The following is an 8,334-nucleotide window of genomic DNA, read 5'->3' as shown; positions in this document are numbered from 1 at the left end:
ATTTTATATTATAAAAATTTTGGTTATTTCGGTTCGGTTTGGTTCGATTTAGAAGAGAAAAAAATCAGTTAAATCGAACCAAATAGTAATTTTATATATTCAAATCGAATCGAACCGATTTTTGAATTGATTATTTTTATGAAAAATTTATGAATTATATATATATATATATATATATATATATATATATAATTTGTTTAATTTCATTGATTAATGGTTATCAGGTTCAAAGCAAAGTCAAAATTAGATCAAATAACTTGAAAATCAAGTCTAAATTAAAAAAATCAATAAAAAATAAAACTGATCGGTTTGAACCGAATCAAATTGAAATAGAGTGATTTGATTCGATTCTATTTTTTATCCATTTTAGTTCAGTTTCTAGAACATGTAATTCAGTTTTCATAATTTAATTCAATTCGATTCGATTCAATTTGATTTTAACCGAATGCTCACCCTTTGTGCAACTTGCTACTGCACCCTCTGCTGGATAAAAGTTGGAAAATTCTCTTTTCCTTGTGTAATTCGTCACGTTATAAGAAATATTAGATTTAACTTCAACGATTTTTATTAATGAATGTATAAAATTTATTGTCATAAATTTATATCAATAATATATAAGTTATTGTATATTATTACTATAAAATTATAGTTACATATATTTTATAATAAAATTATAATTGTTACAAAAGAAAATAATAATTGATAGCAAGAATTATTGCTATAAAAAATTTTAAATAATAACAACAATCATTATCATATTTTTTTTTTTACTAACAAGAGCAATTATTTATGTTATTATAATATATTAACTTTATTGATATTAAAATTATTATTGCTACAAAATTTTTGTTACTAAATTTAAAAAATTCACTCAAATATTAATGTTTATTAGTATATATTAAATCTAATGACTATAACAAGGTTTATATATATAAATAAAGTAAAGAGGTATTCTCAAGAAAATAATACGTGACACTTTTTTTGAAAAACTTATCACGTGTCATCTTCCATAAATACTCTCATTTATATTAATTATTATTTAATTTTTTATTTTTTTAATTATCATTATTATTTACAATATTATCTTAATATTTATGATTTAAATTATTATTTTCTTTAAAATTTAATTTTTTAAAAAATTAAGACATTTTATAATTAAATGCAATATTTAAAAATTATTTATATTAATTTATAAAAACTAATTATTACGTAATTTTTTATTTCTTTTTTAATTATTATTATTATTATTATTTACAATATTATCTTAATATTTATAATTTATGTTATTATTTTCTTTAAATTTTGATTTTTTTATGATTAAATGTAATATTTAAAAATTATTTATATTATATTTTTTATAAATTTATTTATACAAAAATATTATTTGCCACATATTATCTTTTATAATAATCATAATCATAATAATAACAGTAATAGTAATAGTTTAAAATAAAAAATAATTTAAAAGTTAATAATAATAATAATAATAATAATAAGTTATTGATAGCTATTAATCTAAAGAAAATTGATCAGTAATTTATTATTTCATAATCAACTTAAATTATTTCATATCTTTAATAAATTTTTTATTATATTATTACATTTTTTATTATTTTTATTTTAAAATCTTTATTAAAAAAATTAGAGATATAAAAAGTGTAGTCTATATAAAAGATATAAAAATAAAATATAGAGATTTAACTTTTTTATAATCAATATGCATTCTTTTTATTTCACTTTCCTGATACCAATTAATGCTTATTATTATTATAATCATTATGGTCAATTTATGAAAATTTAATTAAAATGGCCAAGTAAATAAGTTATAAAAATTGAATTTGAATGTTTTTGTTATCATTTTTTAATTAAATAATATTTAATTATGAATTAATTTTTTTTATTTAAATAACTTTTATTTATTTGTTTATATATAGTATGTTATATGAGACACATGATACACATCAAATACTCTCTCATCACTAAATATTTTCATTTTATCTAAATACTATCAAATCTTTTTTTATTTGTACTATTTTTTTATTATTTATTTTAAAATTTATTAGTTATCATTCTCAAAATTAATTTATTTAAATATATTTAATTAATTATTAATTTTTTTATAAATTTCTTATTTAATATTTCTTAAACTTTTGAATACTTTATTTCATGATAATTATATATTGAATGCAATGATCATTAATATTTAGATTATTTATATTTTATTATCATTAATTTTCAATAAAATTATATTTAAATTTTAATTAAATATTTATATTTTTAGGCATAAATTATCTCTCAACTATATTTTTATATAGAAATAGAATTTTAAAAACAAATTACACATATGATTACATCGAAAATTTAGTTACAAATAAAGATGATTAAAAATAATTAAAATTATAATATTAAAATTATTGAATTCATCTTTTGAAAAATAGTATGCATTTTTAATATTTATTATATTAATAGAAAGTGATAATATTTTAAAATTTTAATTTTTATGAAATATATTTATTTTATATTATAAATTTATGTAAAGTGATAAATTTTTTTATCAAAGAATTATTTTATAAAAATATGTATATCAGACTAATAAGAAAAAATTTACATTTAGATATAGTATTTTTAAAAAATAATATAATATAATATTATTTTTAATTAATAATAATGTTATATATTTTCATTATTATTAAAATTAAATAATTCAATTCATTATTAAGAATTTAATTTTTTTATTATATTTATAATTAAAATAATTATATTTATAAATTTTTGAAATAATACTATTTTCTCATTAATTTAATGAATTTTTTTAATTTAAAAAAATAAATATCGATTTAAATAATTAGTGAGATAAAATATAATAATTTCATGAAATTTAAATTATTTTTTAAATAAAATATTTTTATTATATTTTAAACGAAATAATCATAAAAACTATTATTAATATATATATATAAATTAAATAAGTAATTTAATTAATTACACTATAAATTAATTAAAAATTTATTATTATAATAAATAAAAATTTATTCAAATTAAATTAAATAAAAGAAAAAAATTTAATTTAAAATTTATTTAATAATAATTTATCTTATTTTAAATGTAATTAAAAATTAAATTAAAAAATATAAATTATAAATTATTCAAGGCATTATGCTAATTTTTTAATAAAATGAAAAAAAAAAAGATAGAGATTACTCTTTCGCTCAATCCTATTTTTGCATAATGCAATATTAATTATATACTATAGGAAATTATTAGACATTTTTCAATAAATTAAAAAAAAATTTTAATCGATGGTTAAATTAATGAAAGTAACTATATCTTTAAATAAACTTTACATATAAAATTAAAAATTTGACTCATGAAATTATCATTATGTTAAAAAAATTTTATCTGGATATCAATTTTGATCTAAACGTGAATTAATCTTATTTATGTGAATGAACGAGACACTATGAGATATAAATAAAAAGAAAAATATCTTTAATAATTATATAAACGTGAAATAATATTAAATTAGTATATTTAATGATTTTCCACTTTTATCATATGTCATGTCAGGCTATTTTTATTCTTTTTTTTTTTTTTTGAAAACAGGTTATTTTTATTCTTCCGTATGTGTAAATAGTAAAGTTACTTCGTAATTAAAAAATATTAGAAAAATAAAATAAAATAATAATAAAAAAAAAGGAAGAATGGAAAATGATTGAAAAACAATAACTCCATTTTTTGTATATATGTCCACCATGATTTCCATTGCTAAGTAACTCTCCCAGCCTCTCTCTCTCTCTCCAAACCAAATGAAGATTTATGACTCTTGTTTGCTTCAGCTTTTTCTCGTTTTTCTTCAACTGGTTATTTTCCTCTTTTTAAACTTGCAATTAATACAAGCCCATTCTTCACAAAATGAGACTGATCAGCTTGCTTTGCTCAGTTTTAAAGCTGGGATAGCCAGTGATCCACATGAAATCTTCAATTCGTGGAATCATTCTCTTTCTTTTTGCCAATGGTATGGAATCACTTGTAGTCGCCGCCACCAGCGAGTCACTTCATTGGTGTTAGAAGGCCAGAATTTAATTGGATCTGTATCTCCATATATTGGCAATTTGAGTTTTTTAAGAATCTTGAACCTTCGAAACAACAGTTTCAAAGGTCAAATTCCACAGGAAGTTGGTAATTTGTTTCGATTACAAGAATTCTTTCTCAATAATAATACAATAGAAGGTGTAATTCCGATCAACATTACCCGTTGTTCTCATCTCAGGATAATCAGACTGCAAAAAAATAATCTAATTGGGAAAATCCCTACAGAGCTTGGTTCTCTAGCAATGCTTGAAGAGCTTATCCTCAATGCCAACAATCTGAATGGAAAAATTCCACCTTCCATTGGCAACCTTTCGTCGCTTGCTTGGCTTTCTGCAACCACTATGGAGTTGGAGGGAAATATTCCACATGAATTGAGCCGATTAACCACCCTCACACATTTCAATTTTGCTGACAATAATCTATCTGGTATATTTCCTTCAGCCATTTTTAATATCTCATCTCTTAAAATGATCTCAATTTCGCTAAACAAGCTTCACGGCAGCCTACCAAACAACATAGGGATTACTCTCCCAAATCTCCAAGAGATTGATATGGGATCAAATTTCTTTTCTGGGTTAATTCCCATTTCCCTTTGCAATGCATCTCAACTGGGAATACTCGATCTTCCCATTAACAATTTTGTGGGACGAGTTCCAAGTTGTCTGGGAAATTTAAGAAGTTTTTTGTGGCTAAATGTTGGGAGGAATAATCTAGGATATAATTCCACAGGTGACTTGGCCTTTTTATCATCTTTGAAAAACCGCAGCAATCTAGAAATCTTAGATTTCACTTTCAACAATTTCGGAGGTATTTTGCCCAACTCTATAGCCAATCTGTCAATTCAACTTACCAGCCTATATTTTGGAGCAAATCAAATCACCGGAACTATTCCTGAAGCATTAGAGAATCTCATCAACTTAATTGTATTGTCCATGTGGGATAATCTTTTCACTGGAGTCATCCCTTCTTCCTTGGGAAAATTAAGAAAACTTCAAGGATTGTATTTAGATGAAAATAGATTGTCAGGTCAAATCCCATCCTCCATAGGCAATCTCACTCAATTGTCTATACTTTACATCCCTCATAACAATCTAGAAGGAAATATTACTCTAAGTATAGGAAATTGCCAGAAATTGCAGATTTTGGATATTTCAGAAAATAACCTTAATGGATCTATACCCAAGGAGCTTCTCCATCTTCCTTCCTTATCTCGACGCTTAAACTTATCAAAGAATTCACTAACCGGCAACCTGCCAGCAGATGTGGGAAAGCTAACAAATATAAATACTCTGGATGTCTCAGGAAACATGCTTTCTGGAGAAATTCCTGGAACCATTGGGTTTTGTTTAAGCTTGGAATATCTCTATTTGCAGGGAAATTCTTTCCAGGGAATCATTCCTTCATCTATGGCTTCCTTGAAGGGTCTTCAAGAATTAGATCTTTCGAGGAACAACCTCACTGGAGAAATTCCAAAAGACTTGCAAAGTCTACAGTATCTCTTATATTTAAATCTTTCTTTTAATGATCTTGAGGGTGAGATTCCAGCCAAAGGAGTTTTTTTAAATGCAAGTGCAATTTCACTGATGGGTAATATTAAGCTTTGTGGTGGTGTGCCAGAACTCCATCAACCAAAATGCCCTACCAAAGCAATGAAGAAAGGGAAGTCCATTGCTATTAAGTTTGCAATCATAATTCCTTGTGTGATTCTCTTTGTGCTGTTGATGCTAGCCTTCTTGCTTTTGTATCGAAGGAAAGTATAAAAAAAGAGCTCATCTGCCACACCTAAAGAAATAGATCGCCTTGTAAAGGTATCTTACAGGGATCTTTTTGATGCAACAAGTGGATTTTCTGCCGACAACTTAATTGGATCTGGCAGCTTTGGTTCTGTGTATAAAGGATTTCTCAATCAAATGGAAAGAGTTGTGGCTATTAAGGTCCTCAAACTTGGAACAAGGGGTGCTTCAAAAAGCTTCATGGCCGAGTGCAAGGTGTTAAGGACAGTGAGGCATCGAAATCTAGTTAAGCTGCTTACGTATTGCTCCAGCATTGATTGCAAACAGAATGAATTCAAAGCTCTAGTTTATGAATTCATGGGCAAAGGAAGCCTTGAGAAGTGGTTGTATCAAGACATCCACAGCAATTATCAGTCAAGAAACTTGGATTTTCTTCAAAGATTGAATATTGCAATTGATGTGGCATCTGCGTTGCATTATGTTCATGACCTTTGCGAAATTCCAATAATTCATTGTGACTTGAAGCCCAATAATGTTCTTCTCGATGATGACATGGTTGCACATTTAAGCGATTTCGGTTTGGCTAAATTCTTCTTGAACACCAATGATGCATCACAAACTCAAACTAGCTCAATTGGAATAAGGGGGACTATTGGGTATGCACCCCCAGGTAACAGTTCAATTCATAGAAGCAATATCATTTTTTAGTTTTTCTATTTTACTTTGTTTGCTTACCAATTGATAGTCCTTATGATATATTGACTGAATAATTTCTATAAAATTAATGCAGAGTATGGAATGGGTGGCATTGCATCAAAAGAAGGGGATGTGTATAGTTTTGGGATCCTTGTATTAGAGATGTTCTCAGGAAAAAAGCCAACGGACAAAATATTTGAAGGCCGTTTAAATCTGCACAACTTTGTGAAGGATGCATTGCCAAAAAGACTTGCGCAAATCACAGATCCAACCCTTCTTTCAAGAGAAATGGGCGAAACATCAACAAAAAATGCTGAAATAGATGAGCAGATAGAAATACATGCAAAAGCAGAGGACAACAATAATGGGAATATGAGCCTGACAAGTACTGGTAAAAGGAAAGATTGTTTGCTTAGAGTATTCAAAGTTGGAGTAGCTTGTTCGGCAGAATCACCCAACGACAGAATGAGCATGAGGGATGTTGCTAAAGAATTGCATTTGATTAGAAGTACTTTTCTTGGAGTTCGGATTTACGGATAAAGACAGGCAAGTTTGGATTATTTCAAATTTTAAATTGCAGATTAATTTATATTACACATTAGATCAAGGTTGACCTACTTTGATTCCTATTTTACCTCATTTTGTTTATGTTTGTACATCTAATTATCTGATCTAGTTTTTTAAGGAAGTGCAATTTCTTTATTCAATTAATAAAATTTTAAAATTAAAAAAAATAAACCATTATGTTAAAAATACTGTATAATTAAGTTACAAATTACCAACAATGAGAACCAAAAGTAGCATATTTCAATAATATAAGGCCAGGAATAAAAGCTAGTTTTTAAATAATTAAATTTAAATATTATTATAATTAAAAGCAATTTCTTAAATCCTCACGCAATTAATTTCTTTTACAATTGAATAATCATAATTTGTTAATCAAATTTTTTTTGTTAGTAAAATGCAATGCTCTTCTCAACGTGTTAAGAAAAATTAGTAGTTTTGTTCAAATATTAATAGTAATCAATGTAATTTTGTATTTGATAATATAATTTAATTTTAAATTTTGAAACAAGTTCATTGGTATATTATTTTTGATTTTCTTTAAGTTAATTTTCATATACCAATAAAAGGATGCGATGAAAGACATCATCAAATATAACCCAATACCCACTTTATTTAGACCAACACAATTAAACAATATATGTACTACTTGTGCACCTATTAGCTACTAATGCTTATTATTATTATTATTATTATTATTATTATTATTATTATTATTATTATTATTATTATTATTATTATTATTATTATTATTATTATATTGACTCTTATTCACACTCAGCTTCTAATCCCTATTTAGTATTAAGATAAAAATATATATATTATGTTTTCAATATTGTACACATTCTCTTAAAAAAAATAAGTTCTCCTTAAAATGTGAGTAGCAGGCCTCACATAATTATGAAAGAGTGTGTATATCAAAAGCATTGAATAATTTCCCCTACTACACCTATTATCTTCTATTGCCTATTTAGTATTGAGGTAGGAAATGTTCTGAAATAGAATTATTTTGGGTGATGAAAAATTAATTTCAACCCTTTTAGAATAATTCTTATATGAAAAAATTAATTTCAATTGAAATGAATTTTTAATAGTTTTAAATAAATTTTAAAGTGGTATAATTAAATTATATGAGTTCTATTAGTTGGGACAACTGAACATAGAATTAATGATTATATTTACTTTTCTATTTTAATCACAAATTTACCTCTCTTGACATATACTAACTGCAATAATAATATCTGATACC

At 24.6% G+C, this 8,334-nt stretch overlaps 1 pseudogene; it reads left to right on the top strand.

Moving 5' to 3' along the window:
• Window positions 1-3,779: 3,779 nt before the first annotated feature.
• Window positions 3,780-7,223, top strand: LOC131180754 (probable LRR receptor-like serine/threonine-protein kinase At3g47570; annotated as a pseudogene).
• Window positions 7,224-8,334: the final 1,111 nt, after the last annotated feature.

The sequence above is a fragment of the Hevea brasiliensis genome, chromosome 6 (genome assembly GCF_030052815.1).
Source record: "Hevea brasiliensis isolate MT/VB/25A 57/8 chromosome 6, ASM3005281v1, whole genome shotgun sequence".
Lineage (NCBI taxonomy): Eukaryota > Viridiplantae > Streptophyta > Magnoliopsida > Malpighiales > Euphorbiaceae > Hevea > Hevea brasiliensis.
This window is presented reverse-complemented; position numbering and strand designations above follow the sequence as displayed.